The sequence below is a fragment of the Chroicocephalus ridibundus genome, chromosome 2 (genome assembly GCF_963924245.1).
Source record: "Chroicocephalus ridibundus chromosome 2, bChrRid1.1, whole genome shotgun sequence".
NCBI classification, from domain to species: domain Eukaryota; kingdom Metazoa; phylum Chordata; class Aves; order Charadriiformes; family Laridae; genus Chroicocephalus; species Chroicocephalus ridibundus.
In genome coordinates this window covers 42,644,564-42,660,571 of record NC_086285.1, presented here as the reverse complement: position 1 = coordinate 42,660,571, position 16,008 = coordinate 42,644,564, and positions in this window count along the sequence as shown.

The window sequence follows — 16,008 nt, the reverse complement described above, 5'->3', positions numbered from 1 at the left end:
GTCCAAGGCTACTAGAGGGAGAGCTAAAATCAGAGTGCTGCTTATGAAATTAGTTCTTTCCAAGTATTTTTTATCTGAACAACAAAAAAAAAGAATATGTTTTCCCTGGATTGATGGATCTGTGGGGATAAAGGATAGACTTTGCCTTGTTCCCGTTTTCTTTTGTAGGTGATATTATACGTAACTGACCAAGGCGTCCTTTGTCTTAAGTCTGAGATCTTCATTAGTTTTGTGACACTGCTAGTATGAAGAAGGAGTCCAGATTCCTCATCCTTGCCACAAGTACATGGACTGGAGTTAAACTGCAAGAAAATGGGCTGGTTTTCAAGGATCATTATAGTAAATTTTTCTAAGCTGTGCCAGCACTGTTCTGAAACTGCAGCAGCACTTAATGGTTAAGTACTTCATTACTAACTTAGGCAAACTTGACTGTAATAACAGTCCATACATTTTCACAGAATAAACAAATGCCCTGACTATTAGATTCGGTTGTTATGTCTAATTTGAAGTCATGTCTAGAAAACAAATTGAGTGCGTCACTAGATCAAGAATGCATCAGACTACCAAAGTTTTTTTCCTCGCCAACTTTTGTCTGAAAATCTGTTACCAGCGATCCAGGCTCTAGTGCTCATGTGATAGATGTTTTTATCAGCACTGGGGGAAAAGTCAAAGTGGAAAAAATTACAAGGCTTGTGTCTGTAGCATTTTATGGATTGACATAAGGTTTATTATTGTTTAGTAATATTAACGGGTTGACATCGAGAGGGAGATTTATTGGAACCATTCTAATATCAAGATGCTTCTGCAAACACAAAAATAGATTTAAGACCTGAAGGGTATCCAGGATCATTTCAATGTCACGTACAAGTTTGGCAGTCCTCTTTACTTTGATTTATCTGCTCTCTTGCTGAGTCCATAGTCTCCAAGACTGGCTCCTTGCTGATTATCATAGCATTATGGATTTCAGTTGTTGTAAATGGGAGAAATATTTATATAATATTTTCATAAAACATGATTTTATTATTAAATCATTGTTTAAATAATACAAATTGTAACAATAGTTATGAATGACAATTTCCTTTAAACTACATAAAATCTTTAATTTCTTTTTTTGAATTACCTTTTCTAGAGATTTTGTAACTGCACCAAGTAAACTACAGAAATACTAAACAAAGTAATGGAAATACAAATAAATCTCAGCTGACAAAACAACATATAACTTAGGCTATTATTTTCCCTTCTTCTAAATATAATACAGGTTTCACGTACCTTTCCTGTGTTTATCTAGATTTTTCTTCCATAAAACTTACGATTACAAGGACTCGAAGACCTCATGCAAGAATTATTTTTGATCAGAAATTTCACAGACATCCAGTGATTATTTTGTTAGCTGTGTGCAGACCTGTGAAATCAACAGCCATTTCTGAAAATTGTTGCCTGTCAGAGATAATGTTTATCTAGCATAGTTCTGGTATTTTCTACCTTTCACCATTTTTCCACTATCTGATTTTCACTTCCACAAGAAATATTTTTGAAAGTTATTCTCCTATTGTTGTTGTGCATTGTCATCTATAAAACTGTACCTGAAAAGAAAATTAGTGTTTTTCAGCTTTCTGCTGTAAGCATTTGGCAGCACCTTCACGCCCGTTTGACTGTCTCATTACACAGCCCAGTTTCTCTTCCCGTGTACACAGCAACAAGGGGAAGTAAAACAGTTTCAAAAGGCAAAATATATGTTTGAAACAGCAAGAATAAATGGGGAAGCAGATAGCATGTGAAAATATGCTTTATATATTTAATCTCTGATCTATTGACCCAAGATACAACATTCACAAACACTTTTAATGACTTGTTTCTTGTGCTGATGATCTAACTGAATTTATTGTGCGTAAATCCTTCCTTAAAACTCATCTCCACCCTTATATATGCCTTGACTTTTGCAAGGCATCTGGGTTGGGTTCTCTTACCTAATTTAGCCATCTAAAAGCCATTTAAGCACTAAACATACACTAGTTACCTAGGTGCCTTCTGCAGTCAATGGGCACGATCACATGCAGAAAGCGGTGATTCATCATGTCCTAAAATATGTTGGATGAATGGCCCATTTCATGTATCTGTCTCTCTCTGTGGGCTATGGCAACAGCCTAGGTCTAAGACCAAATGTATTACTTTTGTACAGCTAAAGTGAGGTGAGATAAATCCCAGTACTAGCGTTTTCATTGGATTTATTGTCTTGAATGAGATAGTCTTATTGTTTCTTTGTCTATTCTATCTTGTCTCTGGTAACTAAATATAATCTTGTTTATTCTAGACACATGTTCTGTTTTTTTTCTCCTACACATAAATTTTAAGCTCTTTAGAACAGGAACATGGAGTAGTCCATAGGCTTTACCTCCCCTCACCCTTCCCCCACCCCTCCCCCCAAAGAAGAAAAATAATAAGGAATAATTCTGGTCCCAATGAGCAATCATTTAATACATATCCTTTAAGCAATCTATTACTGCTGATTTACCCAGTAGAATTTATGACATCTGTTCATGAAAAATACCCACAAATAATTTAAAGACTGATGCTGGAAAATCTTACTCTCACAGTTAGTACTACTGAGGGCAACGGAAAGATTTATATAAATAAGGGTTTGAAATTGGTGAGAAGGCATGCAAAAATAAGAATTACTTGTATCAGTAAGATTTGCTGCATTGAGCTTTTAATTTACCATCTGTGAATGTAGCCCAATAAAGATGTATTAAGATTTACCACCCAGTAGTTACAACTCCAGGTTTTGTTATGTGATATGCCGTAATTGAATAAATGCATGGTATTTCTGAAGGATTGTGAAGGGGTATAGAAAGATTGCTTTCTTTACTGCTCTTCTAGTGGAATTTCATATATTTGAACAGTGTATTACTGCAAGCTACATTTATTCCTTTTCCCATTTTTAAATTAAAATTTATGAAGATGGGAGCCAGAAACAATATTGCTGGGTGCATTAAATAGGAAATTCTTGGCACCTGATAGGATTGAACCTTCAACAATGAAAAATAAGTGTCCTTTTCAGAATGACTAAGGCTATAACAACTTCTGAAGTTGTTGATTTAAACAATCCATAATGACACTGTCCTCCTACACTAAACCTACTGGATTGTAACAGTCCCCATTCCAGCCTGTAAAATATATCCACATTATGCCAATTCTTGAGAAGATCCTTCTAATACCATTACACCTCACTTAGTCCTTTCTCAAGTTTTCTCGTTATAATTCAGAATTTCATAATTTTCCTTGGTTGCAGTGAACAATTTGGCCAGTTGGAATAAAAAGAGGCTTTGTTTCATAGAATCATTTAGAATCATTTAGGTTGTTTCGTACGCTTGAAGGAGAATTATACTGGAAGGAGTCTGAAGTAGACTCAAAAAGGGCGGTTCTTTCCACCACATCACATGTGAAGAAATAGCCCAGAGAGAACTCCTTCCCTTCTTGAGCAGAAGAGGCCAGGCTTTGTGGAGCACTGAACCACTGCCAGCTTTCAAAATTTCTCAGCAGCTACTCTTCATCCTCAGCATTAAACACATAGCTGTACATGCTGTTGAACACATCATTTAAGATGGTTCCATGGAGTAACTTCTATGAACTCCAATGGGGACTAGATATTACCCATAATTAAATAAAAATAGTAACCCCCTTGACTACTTATGTAGTAAGCATTTTAAATATCATATTACTCAGCTTTGCAAGAAGAGTTCGTAATATTGAAATGATAGGTTACTACCTATGTGATTGAAACATCTACTAATTAATGTGTCTATGTGTTTATAATCCTTGGATCAACCTGGTATTTTTCAAAGGTTCGGAAACCTTGTGTTTGCCTCCATAGGAACATTTTAAATCAAATATCTCACAAACTTCATGCCAATGCCAGTTTTTACAAAGCAATCTAAGACTATGTTATTGGGAAAACCACTTAGAATAGAATCATAGCATGACAGAATCATTTAGGTTGGAAAAGACTCTTAAAATCATCAAGTGCAACCAAGTCCAAACTTGTCTGTTTCTATTGCTAGAATGGCATTTTACTTTTCCCATTGTGTGGATAGCTGGATCAGTCACTGACATCCACGGAGGACTATTCACAGTGAAGCCACTTTTGACCCAAAAAAGAATTTTAGGATCTGCTCCTCTTTGACTATGTGTGTACTGGTGGAAAGTTTTTGGTCTCCTGGGGCTGGGTATATGAATCCATGACCTATTTTCAGCAAAAGCGTTGCCAACGTGCAGCCACATGATCCCTGACCACAGTGCCCAGGTTTCTGTGGAAACAGAATGAGGGTTCACCAAAAGGAAAGGTGCTGCTGTGCCCCTGAGTGCCACCTCTGATTTGGGTGACTGGAGAACCTGAATTCTGGGGTTCAGGCATAGTGCTGTGTGAGAATTGCATCTATCTATCTCCTTTCTTCAGTTTCTTTAAATTCTCATGCTGTTGCCAAGTCAAGTTGTTTGAATATGTTTTTTGGTGCTCCAGTATTCCTTGCAGGATTTGCTTATGTAATAATTTGATTGCCTTATATTTACTTTTGCATTTATAAATGACCCATCTGTTTTTAATTTAGGTAATGCAGTTCCTTCTACAGTGAGACATCTCCCTGTATGCATAGGTACATAGATCAGCAGAAATCTTAAAATATCCGTAAGATTATCTAGTTGTTTTTTTCCTAGGCTATGAATCAGTCCCTGATTAAAAGAAACTCATCCTGCTTCTGTTTAAATCAACAGAATAACTTTTAATTCCCCTTGGACAGAGATGAGCTCATCATGATACTGAGAAAAGTTTGTTTTACTTTTTTTTCCTTAGCAAAGTATGTGTTTTTCTGTCCTTCTGTAAGACTGAAGAATTTTCCAATATTTAAACTTTATTTAGGCAAAGCTCCCATGAATAGGGATGTTAGTATAGGATCAACTGGCTCTTTTTAATAAAGAGGGTGAAAACCCCCCAATCAAACAAACCCCTGACATCTTTTGCTTTTCTATTAGGGAAAAGCAATAAGCGATATTCCTCAGCCCCTCATGTGAATACCTCAGTGCCCATGGGTTGTCCCTTAGGGCAGTAGGATGGGCGCGAAGAGTCCCAAGCTGCTACCTTTGACAATTTGGTTAAGGCTGCAGCAATCCAGCAGATGGGGAGGCTGCAAAGGCTGGTCCCTCTGTGAGCAATCCAAGATGGATTATTGTGTGGGGCAGTACCAAGAACGCTATAATCCTCTCGGTCTCTCTGACAAACCCACCATGGTTTTGCTTGGTCAATGCCTTGATTTGCACTTCTTCCTTACAACTTTTTATTTCTCCTCCGTCATATTAGGACTTAAGTATTAAAGTGGAATAACTGATACATTCCAAATTCACTGCATGAAACTTCCCTGCCAAGTCCCACAAACAAAATTACAAGGTCTGGTGAAATCTTACACTTCGTAGTTATTAGATCTGTCAAATGAATCATGCTTCTGGGGAATCAGATGTTGTCAGGATTTAAATATACATAGCTGTAAATGCAGAAAGATAATATATCAGAATAAAAGTTTACTGTTTAATGAATTTGGGCACATGATTTTTTCAATGTATCCTGTACGCAGACTGTAGGAATAACAGAAATGTAGCATGACACAGATAATAACCACCATAGCCCATGCTAAGCCATTATATGACAATCACAATTTATAATTAATACTGACCCATCTCTTGCGGAAGGAGGTCCATTTTTGCATGATTTCCAAGTCATTCTTTGTGTCCCTAGACACAGACTCACTGCAGAGTGTCACAAAGATTTCTTGCTTCAGAAGCAGGAAGGATAAAACAATGTAAAAAAAGATTTTAAAGCATTTGATACAGTGAAGCTTAAGACGGATTCGTTTTGTAAAATTTACAAAGGAAAAAAGCATGTATTGGAATATTTTCCTGCAGTTCCTTTGATTGTTGAATTCATTCATGGATTTTCCTTTTATGTGTAAAACATAAAGAAATATTTTACTGGGCAAATATAAACAGTGTAACCAAATTTAAAAAATTCTCAGTAATTACCATTGGATTTCTCTTCATTTGCAAATTCAGTACTAGCTCTGAAGAAGACAGAGACAAATCCTATTTGTACTATTTTTTAGGAGATAAAGCCCATTGCAAGAATCCCTTGTACAGCAAAGCTTCAGATGGAAATGGGAACACAGCCTAACTGTAATCCAATTTCGAGGCCTGCTCCTGCAAATATTTGGGGAGTACTGAAAGTGTTCAGCCCTTTGGTGGTATCTAGTGTCTAATTCAACAGCCACATTGTAATTTAAGCATGTGAGAGATCTCATTTCTTACAGTATATGCCATATAGAATAGGCTGGCCAAACCTGCCCTGGATTATTGAGGGAAGTGGCAAAAGTCCATATTCTGATACTTTTGCTGAGTTGAAGCGGCACCTTATTTTAGAAATATCTCTCTGGAGACAATGAGGCTTTTAAGCCTATCTCTGCTGGAAGCTGTATGTCCATACTCTACGTCTATAGACTGCAGAGCACTGTGTTCCGAGGATAAGCAGATAACTACCCACAGTCTTGATGCGATGGCACTGTGTCACTGCTGTAGTGATGACATCAAGCTACCAGGGAATCTTTCATCTCTTTCCTATGTTGTCTCCTACAAGCAGGAACAGAATTTAGTAGCCCTGGCTACCAGCGTCCCACAGGTGGCAAGCTGCACTGTGGAGCTGGGTCGGGAAGCGCACCCAGCTTTAGCCACCCGCTGCTGAAATCAGTGCAGGTATGGCCATGGTGTAGAGCCATCAGTCTGTTCCTGTAGAAAAAATCCCGACCCAACCCCAAACATTCCAAATCTTTTAAAGCAAAAGAAAGAAACCTCACAAACCCGCACAAAGGAAGAAGCGAAACAATAAAAAGCACCCCTCACACATTTAACAGGTAACTTAAGTATTTTTTCCTAGACGTCCAGTATTGGAAGTGCAACAGATTTGAAGAAGGACGTATAGCACATCTATGGGATTTCACCTCTTTAATTATATTCCCATTACACAACAGAAAGTGACTTGGATTTTGGTTTTATGGTTTTTCTATTGAGCTTAACTCTGACTAGTAAACTTTGTACATGCTACAAATGTTCTCTGATGCTCGCTATTGTAATAACTACTGTTACATTGTCTGCTTCTGAGGGTGTTATGTTTTAAGATCCATTAACAAGAGGGACCCTCCTCCTTCATTGTTACATTCATTAAACCCAAGAGACATAATCAGTGAAGGAAATAATTCATTTTGAAGAAATTTAAAGTTCTGAAGTTTTAACTTGTATTTTGTTTGTCTTCCATCTGATATAACTCTGGTATCTTCTTATTGGAAAAATAGTGTCAGGAGACCTTGACGATGTAGCTTGTATTTCCATTAATTCATTCTTGCCAGATAAATTATTGCCAGATCTTCTCAGTCACTGTCTTTATTAACTCAGTTAAATTTCTCCTTTGGGTCATTGTCCAGTAGTTTGTCCAACTCACTGAGCTGCTGGCAGACTGAAGGATCCAGTGTCCGGAAGAGTATTCTAGCAGGGAAGATGATGAAATCATAACATTTGTGGGATCACACTTTTTTTTTAATTGAGAAACAGGTTTATGAAAAACAGTCACTGTGGATGCATTTCCCTCAGAATACAAAGGACAAAAAAATTCAGTTTACTAAAATAATTTGTTTGGGTCTGGCTAGTTGCTCTCAAAGTCAGTTTTCCTTTGGACACAAAACTTCCATTCAGAAGCACAACCACAGACTGCTCTGTTAGTGAGGGATGGTGCAGTTTCCCTCCCACTCAGCATGACCCATTGAGAGGCTTAAGGTTATCTTCTTATTTGTATTTACTACACAGCTAAAAGCTTCCTCCCCACCTAGCTCTTCTCCCACCATGTTCTCACAAGCCTGCATAATGAGATTAAGAAATAAAGCTTCAAAAGGCAACCAGATCAATATGAGTTTGTACTCCTGAGCTTTTGGTGGTGGTGAAGTAGGTGTAATCAGCATCCTCAACTCTTTCCCATAAAAACCAGGAGAAGCTCCTGGTGCTTCAGATGGAGCCTGTCCCAGGCATTACATAGTACCTTAAATTACAAATCTATTTTCTAAAAAATGATGCTAGAAAAATTTCATAACCAAGTTATATTTTTATATTGTTCTGATTTGTTCCAGACAAAACATATCAAATTTACAAGTGGAAAGGAAATCTATCTCCTTTCTCAGTCCTAATGTTTTAACTTGCCAATACTTGGCTCTATCAACTTGCTTAGAAGCTGAATGTCATTTTGGACTCTTTCTCTTGTTTTTTCCACTGTATTGTCACCAGCAGGCCAATTCTGCCACCAGAAATACTTGGCAATCAGATTGTCTTCAGCAGCTCTGCATACACACAATGGATCCTGACATTGTACAAGAGAAATAACAGAATCCATTTCACTTCCTCTGGTCTGCTTAGCTATGAAGAGCTAACAGGAGTAAAAAATAAACCCAAACGCCCCCCTCATGGGACCAAATCAATATGAACACATATGGACCAAAGCTGCAGCAATAGTGGCCAAACTTCTGCAGGATCCTATGGGAAGCTGCCCTGCCTCAGAAAGCAACAGGAGGCTGTGCCTAAGGCACAGGCGTCTCTCCCTTACCCCCTTGCTGCTCCTCAAACTGTGCTATTGAATATCTGGTCCACTCAGCAAGGTTGGATCTGACTTTTCCTGGAGAATTGGCCCACATTACACATCCATCTTGGCACCCATTCAGCCTGCAGTCTTTCTTCTCTGATTGCCAAAAAGCATGCTAGCAATTCAGATACACTGGTGGGTCTGGGATATGAATAGCCGGCCACTGGGAACCGTATGAGAACTTTATTGTCTTCCATAGCCCATCATAAACCAAGAATGATTCGCCAAATGTAACTGAGCTGGTTTTGGATTTTAAATCCTAAGACATCAAGCCTTCCAATCTATTTCAATTATATTTTTTTTTCTTTCCGTTGCTCTGGGGGAGGAGAAAAAAAGCTTCATTCCAGCACAATAAAAAAATCAAGGGTTATCAAGAGGCAGTTCAGGGATTGTTTGTGGCCTGTCAGGCAAACTTATGCAGTCTTTAAGTATACAGTCAGCACACCACTGAAAATGGGTCATTTCTGTATGTCTGTTGGGACAAGGAACTTAGCAGGTTAGTCAGATGGAGAGTTATGCAAACATGGTTAAAAAAGCAATGCTTTTGTAGACTGCTTCAAAAATCAGATCCAAAATTTGCAATTCATTCAAAAGCTGAACAGAGAGAGATGGGGAAAAAACATAGCTAAAAATTAAAACATTGGAAGACAGATGGGATTTTCTCCAACAGTGTGACGAAGAACTGATGGTGAGAGCTGACTGTTAGTGAATTCTGCTGTATTACACTCTCAAAGCCATTAAAAGAAGTGTTGAAAAATTAACCACCATGCAGGAGTTCAAGAGATCTCTCAACCATGCATTTATTTTTCAGTCATGACACAGCTTTATGCATGTAAGAGAAAGAAGTAATCTACAATTTGTTTAAAATAACAAACCTCCCCAGCAGCCCTATATCTTATATAGTCTAAAAATAGCAATATTGAAAAACTATCCATCCAGTTCTCTAACCAGACATGTAGCATATTTATGTGCAAGACGTGTTTTACAAGCCTGCAGAAGAAAAAGAGGCTGCTCTTCTCGTAGCCGTCAAAGCTACGGGCCGGTGTGCGGATAATGCCATTGCATTACAAATGACAGTGGAAACCTGCACGGACAAGGCTGGGTACTGCCCACCCACCCTGCTTTCAGCCAGTGACAGCATTTCCTCTCTTCCTCCTTATTTTCCTCTGTTCCTAATTCAGCCATATGTTTGTGTTTCGTACATGTAAGTGAAGTTAGCAGGAGGCTCGCTGCTAACTTCAGGGGGGCTGAAATTTAACCCGCTATCTACATTTCTGCTTGTAACATTAAGGGGGGAAAATGGCATTTCGGCAGTGCTTTCACAAACAGAGCCTCACACAGCTCAGATCACTTGGGTGAAATTCAAGCCTGTTGCAGTCAATGTGGTAGCTATTTTTTTCACGACGCCTCTGTTTAGCCCACACTTGAGAAGAAAACACACACACACACTGAAGTATTATTTATGTAGAATAAACATCACTTGAAGGAATTGGATGGTGGAAACTACCTAGTTGTTTGTATCCTTGGTCCCAACTATAAAAGCTGCCTCCAGAATGGCGTAGTGTAGAAATAATATTATTCCTTCAGTCTTTTTCTCTTTTCTCTATAGGAGCCTTATCGGTAATACCCTCAATCATTTGGAAATGCAGCAACAGTGTATTGTAATACTATTTTGAGTACTGAGGAAAAGCCTCAGCTGTCAGTACTAACCTTTGTTTATTGCTGTGAAAAAAACACAGTAGCACATCATGCAGATCTAATTTGAGAATTGCATGTTGAAATTATTATGTAATTTCTTGTGTTTTCCCCCTGTTCAGATGTTCTACGACTATTCATGTGTATTTTGTTTTAAAGTGGTTATAAGACTGTTTACAAGGCTTTGTTTAATCACTGTGTAGCGAGATACTAGAAACCAGAACTGAATTTACCTCGGTTCCCCACCACCATGAGCTTGTTATAACCAGATTTGAACTTCAGAAAATTCAAATTGTTTCAGTGGTCCTTGCTGTGCAGGTAATGCAGCGCATTCTGTTGCTCTTTAAATCCACTGATTCATCTGCTTATTAGATTTCAGCACCACGCTGAAGTTGCACCTCAATTCATTAAATCGGTTGTATTTATTGGGTTTTGTGTGTTGCTTTTAAACAGTTTCCCTTTCTTTCTCAGGGAAAACAAGAAAAAAAGGGAATTAAAAGCCTGTGTAAGGACACAGAGGAAGACGATGGCAGTCCTAGTAATACTACTTCAGTCCCCTGGTGCTCGATCTCATGCCACTGCCCGTGACTGTGCTGCCATTTGACATCACCCGAAGAGAACCACAGGTACCTCCTACTGTAAGCTGGGCTAGCGGTGACGCAGTTTTGCAGACCCAACTTTCAAGGGAAATTTTCCAGTACACGCATGGGAGGAAGCTGGATGGTAGATACGCAGTTTCATTTCAACGTGCTCGCAGAGGCCTAACATTCTGCTCCACAGGAATTTTCCTAGAACATCCATTCATTTCTATTTCTAGAAGGTTGAAGTAGTAATGCCCTCTCAATATAGAAGTCCACCTGTGAACTATGTAAACTGCTTTGGGAGGGAGATGGAACATATTTGCTTTTCATGAAAAATACAAATATATATGTGTATATATATATTTAGTTTATTTTAGGTAGTTTTACATGCCTTTTTAAAGGAATCTAAATATATACACATGTATATAAGCACTTAGTTCTAAGAGTCAGCTCTGAGCAAGGAAACAAACTGGTCTGGGAACCCAAACAGCCTGTGCAACTGAATCTAAGACTCTTTAAGTTTTTGTTGTAAGGCTTCAGGTGGGCGCTCCTGATTACACAGAAGTCTATGCACTGCCACAGTTCCTATAAGAAGTGGTTTCACCAGCTTTGCAACCTTAATAAAAAGTCATTCTGTAACAGAGGAGAAAAAAAAATATCCTATTTTTAAAAAGCGTGGCACGGTTCATCTGTGTTTAAGTTACTTTTAAGAATAAACAAAAGTAGTGTTTTTAGGAACACCGGTCTCTGTCACGTAGCTGCTTGTGAGGTACCTTATACTGCTGTGCTTCAGCTTCCCTGAGCAGCGAACACTGGTGCCTGTGGAGCCAGCATGAACGGATCTGATACTCTGCACACCCATGACACGGGGGGCAGAGTAACTCTTGTGGATGTTTGCAGAGCCTGCTGAATTTTAAAAAATGCGGTAGATCTGGAAAACATACCACACTATTAGTTCAGAAAGAATTTATGCTTTCCTTCAGATTGTATATTGAATATTGGCAAGAGGGTCAAAGAGGGCTATTTATATTATAAGGTAGTTGCAAAAAGTTGCATTTTATATATAAGAAATGAAAAAAGAAAGCTAAGTTAATGAGATGGTTAGAAAGGTAAGTTGGTAAACTAGCCTTATACTTTTAGACATAAACAGTCAAATAATTTATGAATAGGATTGAAACTTCAGTTTAAATTCTGAGTTTGGGATGACTTACACCTGCCCCCCTCCTTCCACCCTGCTATTTGCTCCATTCAGTCGCTCACAGGGGAAAATACTACTGGGGGCATAGCCATAGATTAGGAGCCAGAATTTCACTCTGCAATAAGTGTCAGCAGTTCCTCCTTTTCTCCTCTTCACAAAGGGATGCTCTTATCAAGTGGCTTTCCTGTGGAAGAGGGACGAGCAGGCTTTTTCTTTCTGACCCCTGTTAAACAACTTGACGTGCTTTTCCTTTGTTTGTTTGTTTGTTTGTTTCTGCAGTTCTCACTTTCAGGACATTTCCTGTGGACTGTCCAAGTCCAAGTGCACTTCAAAAGTGAGAACTAAGTGTATCTGCGCAGTGTCTCACTGCATGTTCGCTGTCTGAAATGAAATAAATGAAATGACTGACCCATGGCTCTTAAACTAGTTGAATGCATCCACAACTGTGCCAACGTTCACACTGTTAATCCTCTTTGAAGCTCCAAAATTTAACCCTATTTTGGAGGTCTGGTGTTGGTTTTTCTTTTGTATCCCAGACATCTTTCCCAGTACAGCTCTGATCTTGGCTCAGACAAGAAGATACTGCCTGTGAGGTGCTAGTTTTTCTTGTTAGTCCGGTGTCAGCCTTCCTATCCCAAAATATGAACAGTTAATGTTTTTCTGGAACAACTAAGCCAATTACATTTGTAGTTTCACAGTCTCCCTGACCCGAAGACAATTTGCTGGTGCAGTTTTGCCCCCTTATTAGGTTACCTTGTCATAAGTTTTATTCAGTCCCAGCAAGCATCGGGGTACAGTGACAAGCGGGTGCTCTACAAGGGCAGAATAAAGCCCTTCCTTGGCTTTATTCTGATTGCAGCTTTGGTTGAGGAAAGAAGAACACAAGACATTTCCCTCTCCACAGCAGAAACCCCAGTGATTTGCATACACTCTGATCTCATCTGAACGTGTTTTTAACATGGATGTTTAAGATATTAATAGGCTACTTTTAACTTGGACCTCCCCAAATATCCTCACAGTGGTATTGTTACTGTAACAGAACATACTCCTACATGATCCTACTTGGTTAGCCTTAAAAATACTTTAAAAACAGAAAGGAAGAAAGAAGTCTTTGTCTACGAATGCTAAAATCTATCTTCATTTATGAGAAACTGTCAATGAATTGCCATGGAAACATTTACTAATTGTCCATGTAGCCTGTAAAAATAGTAAGAAAAAGAGGTAAGATTTGTTAAGAAATGTCACTCTGTGAGAGATGACCTGAACCAGAAGATTGTGAAGAGAGGCAGCGTGGTGTAGCAAAGCCTTCTCTTCTCCAGGTTATCTCTTGCACACTGAGATCACCTGGGCGTCTTCCCTAACGAGACGTCATTCCCACTGAGTTAAGAGTAGTGTCACTGTGTCCCTTGATGCCTGTTTACAACCCATCCTTCAAAACACAGGGGTTAGTGGACTGTGACTTCAATCAAAATTCAGGACACCTATCCATTCTCTATCATAGTTTAAAAAATTTGAGTAGTCACATTTCTCACATTTTTTTCCATTTTTTTACACTCTCTGTGAAAATGCTCTTTTCCAGTTCTAGGTGTATCACTTCTGGGTTCCATGTGATGCAAACCCAGTTGTAGCCCTGTGGAATTTTCAAGGTAATTTAAAAACTCACAGCAAATCAGGGCAGTAACTAGAAGAGGCAGGAAAATAAAATACATTCATGTAAAAGTGGTTAGTCAGAAGTACATCTTGAGAAGCCTCAATTATTATTTTTTTTTAATAAAATCATTTTGAAGTACTACTGTACACTAGCCATTAGTGTTCCATTGGCCAACCCAGGAGGCATTTGGGCTCTTAAAAAAACACTGGGCCTCTCTGCATCTTTAAGGTCTTGATGTTACTCATCATGTAGCAAAGGGATCTACCTGTTCTAGGAAGTATTTCTGTAGCTGTGTTGGTTTAAAAAAGTTGTGAAATGACAGCACTGATTTTTTTCATGGCTAATTCAGGCTGCAGCTAGCAGTAGGGTAGTTATTGACCTAACCAGCTTGTCTACTACTCAATCTAAACAATTCTTTACTCATTACACGGGTCATTTAACATGGGCAGAAAATAGAACCAAACATAAGGATTTTCTTTTCTTTCTGGGTTTCCCTCTCTCTTCCCATTACAAAGGAGTCTGTTCCCTACCAGGTCCCTGTGTGAACGAGCAAATGATGCCTTCTCTTAAGCGAAGTGGATTCCTTGCCCACTAGCAAAACTGTGGAACTTAGAATTAGTTTCAGCTGTAAGGCTTTCCTCCTCAGTGTTCCTGCAGGGAGTTATGAGAAGAAAAATGTGTACATATATATATACTTTGCTTAAAATGAGACAGTATATGGAAGTCTGACATATGGGCACTCAGAACATGTATGACAGCCTATTACTGTGGAAGAAACCTTGAATAAAATTGCCATTTCAACCACTGCATGTCTAATATTGATTTTAAACTAATGAGGCCCCCTAACAGAATGATAACAATGGAAATTTTCAGTGCACTTTGGATCAGAAAAAAGTAATTAAATTGCTTTGTATGTTCCTACTAGGAGTATCACAAGCCCACATTTCTTTAGTGTCTGAAATCCATATTTTGAAACATGAAGAACCGTGCTTTCCTATAGGGACATGAACAGAAGATCACTTAGGGCCTTAGTTACTCTCCTTGTGCCACTCCTTCAGATTTCTTCTAGGGATCACATGATGAGAGACCGTTAACTAGAAAGGTGAGAGGGAGAGTTAGCGGACTGGAGACAGAAGGAATAGCCACAGCAGAGCTGTGCGGCTGGCAGAAGGGAAGAGCCATGTGGAAGCAGATCCCGGGAGCCGGGAGAGGCCAGGAGCTGTCCAAGCATCCCGTGTTTGCGTCGCTAAGTGGGAACCGCTGCACGGTCGAGGGCTTTTCTCTTTCTGATTTTTTTCGTGTCTTAAACCTGTCTTCTTAGAGTACCAATCCTAGGAGAGTCCATGGAGTGATCTGCACAAAATTTGTCTGTCCCTTTATTCTTGGTGGATAAATCTTTTCATACGGTGAGCTGTCTGAGGCAAAGCTCATGGCAGAAGCTTTGGTCCAGATGAAGTTTTACTAGATATTCACCTCAAAGGATCATTACTCTACAGTCATTGCTGATTTAAAGATAACTAGTTTAAACCCAGTTCCAGTATACATTGTGTGGTGGCCACAGCAGTGACTGGTCAGCAAGCCACTGGCTGGACACTAGTCTGTGTCTGGACATGACCTAGCAAGCTAGAATGAACCTTTCTCCATAAAAACTTTGACTTATTTTTTTGTAAGTGTAGAGAGGGCATTACCCTTGCTCTATTTCTGTCACGCATAATTTTTCGACTAATCTGTTGCTAATCTAACTTCTCAGAGTGTGTATCAGCATAGTCTAAAAACAATTGTCAAAGGAAGACTGAATAACAAAAAAAGACTAATATAAACCACACATATTTCACAGAAGCATTTGATAGTCTCCCTCCTGATTTATTTTGTTGTATCTTGAAGCAATGTGTTGTGTCAAGGAAAGTAACTAATATCAACACAGCTTTATATCCACGTGCAGCATGCATAGATAAAGCATGAATGAAATGAGGTAAAATATTCCGCTTGATGACTGAATACTGAACAAGGTTGCATTGAACAAGGAGATGGCAAAGTTTTTAATATGAAGGCCCATCAACAAAAAAGATTAAATGTTTTGGGGTTACTGCTGATTCACTATCAGAAAGGTTTAGACAGCCAGACTATTAGACATTAAATGGCTCAACAGCAGTATGCTGAATTTTTA